Genomic DNA, 13,736 nt, shown 5'->3' with positions numbered 1-13,736 from the left:
ATTTTGCCGTGACTGCTTTAGAAACTAAAAATATTTTGACTTTTTTTGGACCTTTTTGAAACTTTTCTGACCTTTTGCCCAATTTTTTGGCCACATTTTTCTGACTTTTCCTGATTTTTAACAATAAATTTTGCCATAACTGTTTTAGAAACGCTTTCTTACGACTGATTTCAGCATTTTTGAGACATAAATTGACCTTTTTGGACGTTTTCAACAAATTACACTGACTTTTTTTTTTTTTTTGCACACATTTTTCCAGATTTTTTCCAATAAATTTTGCCGTGACTGCTTTAGAAACACTATCCTACGACTGATTTCAGCATTTTTGGGTGATATTATATTTTGACTTTTTTTGGACTTTTTCAACACTTTTCTGACTTTTTTTGGCTTATTTTTCTTTGACTTTTCATGATTTTTATCAATAAATTTTGCCATAACTGCTTTAGAGACACTAACCTACGACTGATTTCAGCATTTTTGAGACATAATTTGACTTTTTTGGACTTTTTTGAAACTTTTTGACTTATTTTTTGGACACATTTTTCTGACTTTTCCTGATTTTTAACAATAAATTTTACCATAACTGCTTTAGAAACACCAACCTACGACTGATTTAAGCATTTTTGAGACATAAATTGACCTTTTTTGGACATTTTCAAAATATTACACTGACTTTTTTTTTTCTTTGGACACATTTTTCCAGATTTTTTCCAATAAATTTTGCCGTGACTGCTTTAGAAACGCTATCCTACGACTGATTTCAGCATTTTTGAGACATAATTTGACCTTTTTGGACGTTTTCAACACTTTTTTGACTTTTTTTGGCTTCTTTTTTCTTTGACTTTTCCTGATTTTTAACAATAAATGACACCATAACTGCTTTAGAAACACTTTCCTGTCACTGATTTAAGCATTTTTGGGTCATGTTATATTTTGACTTTTTTTTGGACCTTTTTCAAACTTTTCTGACCTTTTGCTGACTTTTCCTGATTTTTACCAATAAATTTTGCCATAACCGTTTTAGAAACGCTATCCTACGACTGATTTAAGCATTTTTGAGACATAATTTGACCTTTTTTCAACAAATTACACTGACTTTTTTTTTTTTTTTGGCTTTTTTTTTTTTTTGGCTTCTTTTTTGGACGCATTTTTCCTGATTTTTCCAGTAAATTTTGCCATAACTGCTTTAGAAACGCTATCATGTCACTGATTTCAGCATTTTTGAGACATAATTTGACCTTTTTGGACGTTTTCAACAAATTACACTGACTTTTTTTTTTTTTTTGGACAAATCTTTCCAGATTTTTCCCAATAAATTTTGCCGTGACTGCTTTAGAAACACTATCCTGTCACTGATTTAAGCATTTTTGGGTCATATTATATTTTTGACTATTTTTGGACTTTTTCAACACTTTTCTGACTTTTTTGTTTCTATTTTGGACACATTTTTCTGACATTTCCTGTATTTTAACGATAAATTTCACCATAACTGCTTTAGAAACACTATCCTACGACTGATTTAAGCATTTTTGAGACATAAATTGACCTTTTTGGACGTTTTCAACCAATTACACTGACTTTTTTTTTTTTTTGGACGCATTTTTTCAGATTTTTTTCCAATAAATTTTGCCGTGACTGCTTTAGAAACTAAGAATATTTTGACTTTTTTTGGACCTTTTTGAAACTTTTCTGACCTTTTGCCTAATTTTTTGGACACATTTTTCTGATTTTTCCTGTATTTTAACAATAAATTTTGCCGTGACTGCTTTAGAAACACTATCCTACGAATAACCTAAAATTGACCTTTTTGACGTTTTCAACAAATTACACTGATTTTTTTTTTTTCTTTTGGACGCATTTTTCCAGATTTTTTCCAATAAATTTTGCTGTGACTGCTTTAGAAACGCTATCCTACGACTGATTTCAGCATTTTTGAGACATATCATAGTTTTTTGGGACTTTTTCAACACTTTTCTGACCTTTTGCCTAATTTTTTGGACACATTTTTCTGACTTTTCCTGATTTTTTCCCAATAAATTTCACCATAACTGCTTAAGAAACGCTATCCTACGACTGATTTAAGCATTTTTGAGACATAATTTGACCTTTTTTGACGTTTTCAACAAATTACACTGATTATTTTTTTTTTTTTGGACACATTTTTCTGACTTTTCCTGATTTTTACCAATAAATTTTACCATAACTGCTTAAGAAACACCAACCTACAACCGATTTAAGCATTTTTGAGACATAAATTGACCTTTTTGGACGTTTTCAACCAATTACACTGACTTTTTTTTTTTTTTGGACGCATTTTTTCAGATTTTTTTCCAATAAATTTTGCCGTGACTGTTTTAGAAACTAAAAATATTTTGACTTTTTTTGGACACATTTTTCTGACTTTTCCTGATTTTTTCCCTAATAAATTTTGCTGTGACTGTTTTAGAAACACCAACCTACAACTGATTTAAGCATTTTTGAGACATGTTATATTTTGACTTTTTTTAGACTTTTTCCAAAACTTTTCTGACTTTTTCGACACATTTTTCTGACTTTCCCTGATTTTTTCCAATAAATTTCACCATAACTGCTTTAGAAACGCTATCCTACGACTGATTTAAGCATTTTTGAGACATAATTTGACCTTTTTGGACGTTTTCAACAGATTACACTGACTTTTTTTTTTTTTTGGACAATTTTTTCCAGATTTTTTCCCAATAAATTTTGCCGTGACTGCTTTAGAAACTAAAAATATTTTGACTTTTTTTGGACCTTTTTGAAACTTTTCTGACCTTTTGCCTAATTTTTTGGACACATTTTTCTGACTTTGCCTGATTTTTAACAATAAATTTTACCATAACTGCTTTAGAAACACCAACCTTCGACTGATTTAAGCATTTTTGAGACATAAATTGACCTTTTTGGACGTTTTCAACAAATTACACTGACTTTTTTTTTTGTTTGGCTTCTTTTTTGGACGCATTTTTCCTCATTTTTCCCAGTAAATTTTGCTGTGACTGCTTTAGAAACACTATCCTGTCACTGATTTAAGCATTTTTGGGTCATGTTATATTTTGACTTTTTTTGGACTTTTTCCAAAACTTTTCTGACTTTTTGCCCAATTTTTTGGACACATTTTTCTGACTTTTCCTGATTTTTTCCTAATAAATTTTGCCGTAACTGCTTAAGAAACACCAACCTACGACTGATTTAAGCATTTTTGAGACAAAAATTGACCTTTTTAGACGTTTTCAACAAATTACACTGATTTTTATTTTTTTGGGACACATTTTCCTGATTTTTTCCCATAAATTTTGCTGTGACTGCTTTAGAAACGCTAACCTACGACTTTTTTTGGACGTTTTTGAAACTTTTCTGAACTTTTGGCTTCTTTTTTGGACACATTTTTCTGACTTTTCCTGATTTTTACCAATAAATTTTGCTGTGATTGCTTTAGAAACACTTTCCTGTTGCTGATTTAAGCAAATTTTGAGACATATTTTGACTTTTTTTGGACTTTTTCAACACTTTTCTGACTTTTTTTGGCTTATTTTTCTTTGACTTTTCCTGATTTTTAACAATAAATTTCACCATAACTGCTTTAGAAACACCAACCTACGACTGATTTAAGCATTTTTGAGACATAAATTGACCTTTTTGGACGTTTTCAACCAATTACACTGACTTTTTTTTTTTTTTGGACAATTTTTTCCAGATTTTTTCCCAATAAATTTTGCCATAACTGCTTTAGAAACGCTATCTTACGACTGATTTAAGCATTTTTGAGACATAATTTGACCTTTTTGACGTTTTCAACAAATTACACTGACTTTTTTTTTTTTTTGGACAATTTTTTCCTGATTTTTTCCTAATAAATTTTGCCGTAACTGCTTAAGAAACACCAACCTACGACTGATTTAAGCATTTTTGAGACAAAAATTGACCTTTTTAGACGTTTTCAACAAATTACACTGATTTTTTTTTTTTTGGGACACATTTTCCTGATTTTTTCCCATAAATTTTGCTGTGACTGCTTTAGAAACGCTAACCTACGACTTTTTTTGGACGTTTTTGAAACTTTTCTGAACTTTTGGCTTCTTTTTTGGACACATTTTTCTGACTTTTCCTGATTTTTACCAATAAATTTTGCTGTGATTGCTTTAGAAACACTTTCCTGTTGCTGATTTAAGCAAATTTTGAGACATATTTTGACTTTTTTTGGACTTTTTCAACACTTTTCTGACTTTTTTTGGCTTATTTTTCTTTGACTTTTCCTGATTTTTAACAATAAATTTTGCCATAACTGCTTTAGAGACACTATCCTACGACTGATTTAAGCATTTTTGAGACATAAATTGACCTTTTTGGACGTTTTCAACCAATTACACTGACTTTTTTTTTTTTTTGGACAATTTTTTCCAGATTTTTTCCCAATAAATTTTGCCGTGACTGCTTTAGAAACTAAAAATATTTTGACTTTTTTTGGACCTTTTTGAAACTTTTCTGACCTTTTGCCTAATTTTTTGGACACATTTTTCTGACTTTGCCTGATTTTTAACAATAAATTTTACCATAACTGCTTTAGAAACACCAACCTTCGACTGATTTAAGCATTTTTGAGACATAAATTGACCTTTTTGGACGTTTTCAACAAATTACACTGACTTTTTTTTTTGTTTGGCTTCTTTTTTGGACGCATTTTTCCTCATTTTTCCCAGTAAATTTTGCTGTGACTGCTTTAGAAACACTATCCTGTCACTGATTTAAGCATTTTTGGGTCATGTTATATTTTGACTTTTTTTGGACTTTTTCCAAAACTTTTCTGACTTTTTGCCCAATTTTTTGGACACATTTTTCTGACTTTTCCTGATTTTTTCCTAATAAATTTTGCCGTAACTGCTTAAGAAACACCAACCTACGACTGATTTAAGCATTTTTGAGACAAAAATTGACCTTTTTAGACGTTTTCAACAAATTACACTGATTTTTTTTTTTTTGGGACACATTTTCCTGATTTTTTCCCATAAATTTTGCTGTGACTGCTTTAGAAACGCTAACCTACGACTTTTTTTGGACGTTTTTGAAACTTTTCTGAACTTTTGGCTTCTTTTTTGGACACATTTTTCTGACTTTTCCTGATTTTTACCAATAAATTTTGCTGTGATTGCTTTAGAAACACTTTCCTGTTGCTGATTTAAGCAAATTTTGAGACATATTTTGACTTTTTTTGGACTTTTTCAACACTTTTCTGACTTTTTTTGGCTTATTTTTCTTTGACTTTTCCTGATTTTTAACAATAAATTTCACCATAACTGCTTTAGAAACACCAACCTACGACTGATTTAAGCATTTTTGAGACATAAATTGACCTTTTTGGACGTTTTCAACCAATTACACTGACTTTTTTTTTTTTTTGGACAATTTTTTCCAGATTTTTTCCCAATAAATTTTGCCATAACTGCTTTAGAAACGCTATCTTACGACTGATTTAAGCATTTTTGAGACATAATTTGACCTTTTTGACGTTTTCAACAAATTACACTGACTTTTTTTTTTTTTTGGACGCATTTTTCCAGATTTTTTTTCCAATAAATTTTGCCGTGACTGCTTTAGAAACTAAAAATATTTTGACTTTTTTTGGACCTTTTTGAAACTTTTCTGACTTTTTGCCTAATTTTTTGGACACATTTTTCTGACATTTCCTGTATTTTAACAATAAATTTTGCCATAACTGCTTAAGAAACACTATCCTACAACTGATTTAAGCATTTTTGAGACATAAATTGACCTTTTTGGACGTTTTCAACAAATTACACTGACTTTTTCCTGATTTTTCCAATAAATTTTGCCGTGACTGCTTTAGAAACACTATCCTGTCACTGATTTAAGCATTTTTGGGTCATATTATATTTTTGACTATTTTTGGACTTTTTCAACACTTTTCTGACTTTTTTTGGCTTCTATTTTGGACACATTTTTCTGACATTTCCTGTATTTTAACAATAAATTACACCATAACTGCTTTAGAAACGCTATCCTACGACTGATTTAAGCATTTTTGAGACATAATTTGACCTTTTTGACGTTTTCAACAAATTACACTGACAGTTTTTTTTTTCGGACGCATTTTTCCTGATTTTTTGGACTTTTTCAACACTTTTCTGACTTTTTTTGGCCACATTTTTCTGACTTTTCCTGATTTTTAACAATAAATTTTGCCATAACTGCTTAAGAAACGCTAACCTACGACTGATTTAAGCATTTCTGAGACAAAAATTTACCTTTTTAGACGTTTTCAACAAATTACACTGACTTTTTTTTTTTTTTGGACGCATTTTTCCTGATTTTTCCCAATAAATTTTGCCGTGACTGCTTTAGAAACTAAAAATATTTTGACTTTTTTTGGACCTTTTTGAAACTTTTCTGACCTTTTGCCCAATTTTTTGGCCACATTTTTCTGACTTTTCCTGATTTTTAACAATAAATTTTGCCATAACTGTTTTAGAAACGCTTTCTTACGACTGATTTCAGCATTTTTGAGACATAAATTGACCTTTTTGGACGTTTTCAACAAATTACACTGACTTTTTTTTTTTTTTTGCACACATTTTTCCAGATTTTTTCCAATAAATTTTGCCGTGACTGCTTTAGAAACACTATCCTACGACTGATTTCAGCATTTTTGGGTGATATTATATTTTGACTTTTTTTGGACTTTTTCAACACTTTTCTGACTTTTTTTGGCTTATTTTTCTTTGACTTTTCATGATTTTTATCAATAAATTTTGCCATAACTGCTTTAGAGACACTAACCTACGACTGATTTCAGCATTTTTGAGACATAATTTGACTTTTTTGGACTTTTTTGAAACTTTTTGACTTATTTTTTGGACACATTTTTCTGACTTTTCCTGATTTTTAACAATAAATTTTACCATAACTGCTTTAGAAACACCAACCTACGACTGATTTAAGCATTTTTGAGACATAAATTGACCTTTTTTGGACATTTTCAAAATATTACACTGACTTTTTTTTTTCTTTGGACACATTTTTCCAGATTTTTTCCAATAAATTTTGCCGTGACTGCTTTAGAAACGCTATCCTACGACTGATTTCAGCATTTTTGAGACATAATTTGACCTTTTTGGACGTTTTCAACACTTTTTTGACTTTTTTTGGCTTCTTTTTTCTTTGACTTTTCCTGATTTTTAACAATAAATGACACCATAACTGCTTTAGAAACACTTTCCTGTCACTGATTTAAGCATTTTTGGGTCATGTTATATTTTGACTTTTTTTTGGACCTTTTTCAAACTTTTCTGACCTTTTGCTGACTTTTCCTGATTTTTACCAATAAATTTTGCCATAACCGTTTTAGAAACGCTATCCTACGACTGATTTAAGCATTTTTGAGACATAATTTGACCTTTTTTCAACAAATTACACTGACTTTTTTTTTTTTTTTGGCTTTTTTTTTTTTTTGGCTTCTTTTTTGGACGCATTTTTCCTGATTTTTCCAGTAAATTTTGCCATAACTGCTTTAGAAACGCTATCATGTCACTGATTTCAGCATTTTTGAGACATAATTTGACCTTTTTGGACGTTTTCAACAAATTACACTGACTTTTTTTTTTTTTTTGGACAAATCTTTCCAGATTTTTCCCAATAAATTTTGCCGTGACTGCTTTAGAAACACTATCCTGTCACTGATTTAAGCATTTTTGGGTCATATTATATTTTTGACTATTTTTGGACTTTTTCAACACTTTTCTGACTTTTTTGTTTCTATTTTGGACACATTTTTCTGACATTTCCTGTATTTTAACGATAAATTTCACCATAACTGCTTTAGAAACACTATCCTACGACTGATTTAAGCATTTTTGAGACATAAATTGACCTTTTTGGACGTTTTCAACCAATTACACTGACTTTTTTTTTTTTTTGGACGCATTTTTTCAGATTTTTTTCCAATAAATTTTGCCGTGACTGCTTTAGAAACTAAGAATATTTTGACTTTTTTTGGACCTTTTTGAAACTTTTCTGACCTTTTGCCTAATTTTTTGGACACATTTTTCTGATTTTTCCTGTATTTTAACAATAAATTTTGCCGTGACTGCTTTAGAAACACTATCCTACGAATAACCTAAAATTGACCTTTTTGACGTTTTCAACAAATTACACTGATTTTTTTTTTTTCTTTTGGACGCATTTTTCCAGATTTTTTCCAATAAATTTTGCTGTGACTGCTTTAGAAACGCTATCCTACGACTGATTTCAGCATTTTTGAGACATATCATAGTTTTTTGGGACTTTTTCAACACTTTTCTGACCTTTTGCCTAATTTTTTGGACACATTTTTCTGACTTTTCCTGATTTTTTCCCAATAAATTTCACCATAACTGCTTAAGAAACGCTATCCTACGACTGATTTAAGCATTTTTGAGACATAATTTGACCTTTTTTGACGTTTTCAACAAATTACACTGATTATTTTTTTTTTTTTGGACACATTTTTCTGACTTTTCCTGATTTTTACCAATAAATTTTACCATAACTGCTTAAGAAACACCAACCTACAACCGATTTAAGCATTTTTGAGACATAAATTGACCTTTTTGGACGTTTTCAACCAATTACACTGACTTTTTTTTTTTTTTGGACGCATTTTTTCAGATTTTTTTCCAATAAATTTTGCCGTGACTGTTTTAGAAACTAAAAATATTTTGACTTTTTTTGGACACATTTTTCTGACTTTTCCTGATTTTTTCCCTAATAAATTTTGCTGTGACTGTTTTAGAAACACCAACCTACAACTGATTTAAGCATTTTTGAGACATGTTATATTTTGACTTTTTTTAGACTTTTTCCAAAACTTTTCTGACTTTTTCGACACATTTTTCTGACTTTCCCTGATTTTTTCCAATAAATTTCACCATAACTGCTTTAGAAACGCTATCCTACGACTGATTTAAGCATTTTTGAGACATAATTTGACCTTTTTGGACGTTTTCAACAGATTACACTGACTTTTTTTTTTTTTTGGACAATTTTTTCCAGATTTTTTCCCAATAAATTTTGCCGTGACTGCTTTAGAAACTAAAAATATTTTGACTTTTTTTGGACCTTTTTGAAACTTTTCTGACCTTTTGCCTAATTTTTTGGACACATTTTTCTGACTTTGCCTGATTTTTAACAATAAATTTTACCATAACTGCTTTAGAAACACCAACCTTCGACTGATTTAAGCATTTTTGAGACATAAATTGACCTTTTTGGACGTTTTCAACAAATTACACTGACTTTTTTTTTTGTTTGGCTTCTTTTTTGGACGCATTTTTCCTCATTTTTCCCAGTAAATTTTGCTGTGACTGCTTTAGAAACACTATCCTGTCACTGATTTAAGCATTTTTGGGTCATGTTATATTTTGACTTTTTTTGGACTTTTTCCAAAACTTTTCTGACTTTTTGCCCAATTTTTTGGACACATTTTTCTGACTTTTCCTGATTTTTTCCTAATAAATTTTGCCGTAACTGCTTAAGAAACACCAACCTACGACTGATTTAAGCATTTTTGAGACAAAAATTGACCTTTTTAGACGTTTTCAACAAATTACACTGATTTTTTTTTTTTTGGGACACATTTTCCTGATTTTTTCCCATAAATTTTGCTGTGACTGCTTTAGAAACGCTAACCTACGACTTTTTTTGGACGTTTTTGAAACTTTTCTGAACTTTTGGCTTCTTTTTTGGACACATTTTTCTGACTTTTCCTGATTTTTACCAATAAATTTTGCTGTGATTGCTTTAGAAACACTTTCCTGTTGCTGATTTAAGCAAATTTTGAGACATATTTTGACTTTTTTTGGACTTTTTCAACACTTTTCTGACTTTTTTTGGCTTATTTTTCTTTGACTTTTCCTGATTTTTAACAATAAATTTCACCATAACTGCTTTAGAAACACCAACCTACGACTGATTTAAGCATTTTTGAGACATAAATTGACCTTTTTGGACGTTTTCAACCAATTACACTGACTTTTTTTTTTTTTTGGACAATTTTTTCCAGATTTTTTCCCAATAAATTTTGCCATAACTGCTTTAGAAACGCTATCTTACGACTGATTTAAGCATTTTTGAGACATAATTTGACCTTTTTGACGTTTTCAACAAATTACACTGACTTTTTTTTTTTTTTGGACAATTTTTTCCTGATTTTTTCCTAATAAATTTTGCCGTAACTGCTTAAGAAACACCAACCTACGACTGATTTAAGCATTTTTGAGACAAAAATTGACCTTTTTAGACGTTTTCAACAAATTACACTGATTTTTTTTTTTTTGGGACACATTTTCCTGATTTTTTCCCATAAATTTTGCTGTGACTGCTTTAGAAACGCTAACCTACGACTTTTTTTGGACGTTTTTGAAACTTTTCTGAACTTTTGGCTTCTTTTTTGGACACATTTTTCTGACTTTTCCTGATTTTTACCAATAAATTTTGCTGTGATTGCTTTAGAAACACTTTCCTGTTGCTGATTTAAGCAAATTTTGAGACATATTTTGACTTTTTTTGGACTTTTTCAACACTTTTCTGACTTTTTTTGGCTTATTTTTCTTTGACTTTTCCTGATTTTTAACAATAAATTTTGCCATAACTGCTTTAGAGACACTATCCTACGACTGATTTAAGCATTTTTGAGACATAAATTGACCTTTTTGGACGTTTTCAACCAATTACACTGACTTTTTTTTTTTTTTGGACAATTTTTTCCAGATTTTTTCCCAATAAATTTTGCCGTGACTGCTTTAGAAACTAAAAATATTTTGACTTTTTTTGGACCTTTTTGAAACTTTTCTGACCTTTTGCCTAATTTTTTGGACACATTTTTCTGACTTTGCCTGATTTTTAACAATAAATTTTACCATAACTGCTTTAGAAACACCAACCTTCGACTGATTTAAGCATTTTTGAGACATAAATTGACCTTTTTGGACGTTTTCAACAAATTACACTGACTTTTTTTTTTGTTTGGCTTCTTTTTTGGACGCATTTTTCCTCATTTTTCCCAGTAAATTTTGCTGTGACTGCTTTAGAAACACTATCCTGTCACTGATTTAAGCATTTTTGGGTCATGTTATATTTTGACTTTTTTTGGACTTTTTCCAAAACTTTTCTGACTTTTTGCCCAATTTTTTGGACACATTTTTCTGACTTTTCCTGATTTTTTCCTAATAAATTTTGCCGTAACTGCTTAAGAAACACCAACCTACGACTGATTTAAGCATTTTTGAGACAAAAATTGACCTTTTTAGACGTTTTCAACAAATTACACTGATTTTTTTTTTTTTGGGACACATTTTCCTGATTTTTTCCCATAAATTTTGCTGTGACTGCTTTAGAAACGCTAACCTACGACTTTTTTTGGACGTTTTTGAAACTTTTCTGAACTTTTGGCTTCTTTTTTGGACACATTTTTCTGACTTTTCCTGATTTTTACCAATAAATTTTGCTGTGATTGCTTTAGAAACACTTTCCTGTTGCTGATTTAAGCAAATTTTGAGACATATTTTGACTTTTTTTGGACTTTTTCAACACTTTTCTGACTTTTTTTGGCTTATTTTTCTTTGACTTTTCCTGATTTTTAACAATAAATTTCACCATAACTGCTTTAGAAACACCAACCTACGACTGATTTAAGCATTTTTGAGACATAAATTGACCTTTTTGGACGTTTTCAACCAATTACACTGACTTTTTTTTTTTTTTGGACAATTTTTTCCAGATTTTTTCCCAATAAATTTTGCCATAACTGCTTTAGAAACGCTATCTTACGACTGATTTAAGCATTTTTGAGACATAATTTGACCTTTTTGACGTTTTCAACAAATTACACTGACTTTTTTTTTTTTTTGGACGCATTTTTCCAGATTTTTTTTCCAATAAATTTTGCCGTGACTGCTTTAGAAACTAAAAATATTTTGACTTTTTTTGGACCTTTTTGAAACTTTTCTGACTTTTTGCCTAATTTTTTGGACACATTTTTCTGACATTTCCTGTATTTTAACAATAAATTTTGCCATAACTGCTTAAGAAACACTATCCTACAACTGATTTAAGCATTTTTGAGACATAAATTGACCTTTTTTGACGTTTTCAACAAATTACACTGATTTTTTTTTTTTTGGGACACATTTTCCTGATTTTTTCCAATAAATTTTGCTGTGATTGCTTTAGAAACGCTATCCTACGACTGATTTAAGCATTTTTGAGACATATTTTGACTTTTTTTGGACTTTTTCAACACTTTTCTGACTTTTTTTGGCTTATTTTTCTGATTTTTCCTGATTTTTAACAATAAATTTTGCCATAACTGCTTAAGAAACACTATCCTACAACTGATTTAAGCATTTTTGAGACATAAATTGACCTTTTTTGACGTTTTCAACAAATTACACTGATTTTTTTTTTTTTGGGACACATTTTCCTGATTTTTTCCAATAAATTTTGCTGTGATTGCTTTAGAAACGCTAACCTACTACTTTTTTTGGACGTTTTTGAAACTTTTCTGACCTTTTGGCTTCTTTTTTGGACACATTTTTCTGACTTTTCCTGATTTTTACCAATAAATTTTGCTGTGACTGTTTTAGAAACGCTATCCTACGACTGATTTAAGCATTTTTGAGACATATTTTGACTTTTTTTGGACTTTTTCAACACTTTTCTGACTTTTTTTGGCTTATTTTTCTGATTTTTCCTGATTTTTAACAATAAATTTTACCATAACTGCTTTAGAAACACCAACCTTCGACTGATTTAAGCATTTTTGAGGCATAAATTGACCTTTTTGGACGTTTTCAACAAATTACACTGACTTTTTTTTTTGTTTGGCTTCTTTTTTGGACGCATTTTTCCTCATTTTTCCCAGTAAATTTTGCTGTGACTGCTTTAGAAACACTATCCTGTCACTGATTTAAGCATTTTTGGGTCATGTTATATTTTGACTTTTTTTGGACTTTTTCCAAAACTTTTCTGACTTTTTGCCTAATTTTTTGGACACATTTTTCTGACTTTTCCTGATTTTTACCAATAAATTTTGCCATAACTGTTTTAGAAACACCAACCTACGACTGATTTAAGCATTTTTGAGACATAATTTGACCTTTTTGGACGTTTTCAACAAATTACACTGACTTTTCTTTTTTTTGGACGCATTTACCTGATTTTTTACCAATAAATTTTGCCGTGACTGCTTTAGAAACTAAAAATATTTTGACTTTTTTTGGACCTTTTTGAAACTTTTCTGACCTTTTGGCTTCTTTTTTGGACACATTTTTCTGACTTTTCCTGATTTTTTCCTAATAAATTTTGCCATAACTGCTTAAGAAACGTTATCCTACGACCGATTTAAGCATTTTGAGACATAAATTGACCTTTTTAGACGTTTTCAACAAATTACACTGACTTTTTTTTTTTTTTGGGACACATTTTCCTGATTTTTTCCCATAAATTTTGCTGTGACTGCTTTAGAAACGCTAACCTACGACTTTTTTTGGACGTTTTTGAAACTTTTCTGAACTTTTGGCTTCTTTTTTGGACACATTTTTCTGACTTTTCCTGATTTTTACCAATAAATTTTGCTGTGATTGCTTTAGAAACACTTTCCTGTTGCTGATTTAAGCAAATTTTGAGACATATTTTGACTTTTTTTGGACTTTTTCAACACTTTTCTG

This window comes from Echiichthys vipera, assembly GCF_963691815.1.
Source record: "Echiichthys vipera genome assembly, chromosome: 3".
Taxonomy (NCBI): Eukaryota; Metazoa; Chordata; class Actinopteri; order Perciformes; family Trachinidae; genus Echiichthys; species Echiichthys vipera.
The sequence above is the reverse complement of the archived record's forward strand: the minus strand, read 5'-3'. Positions refer to the sequence as shown.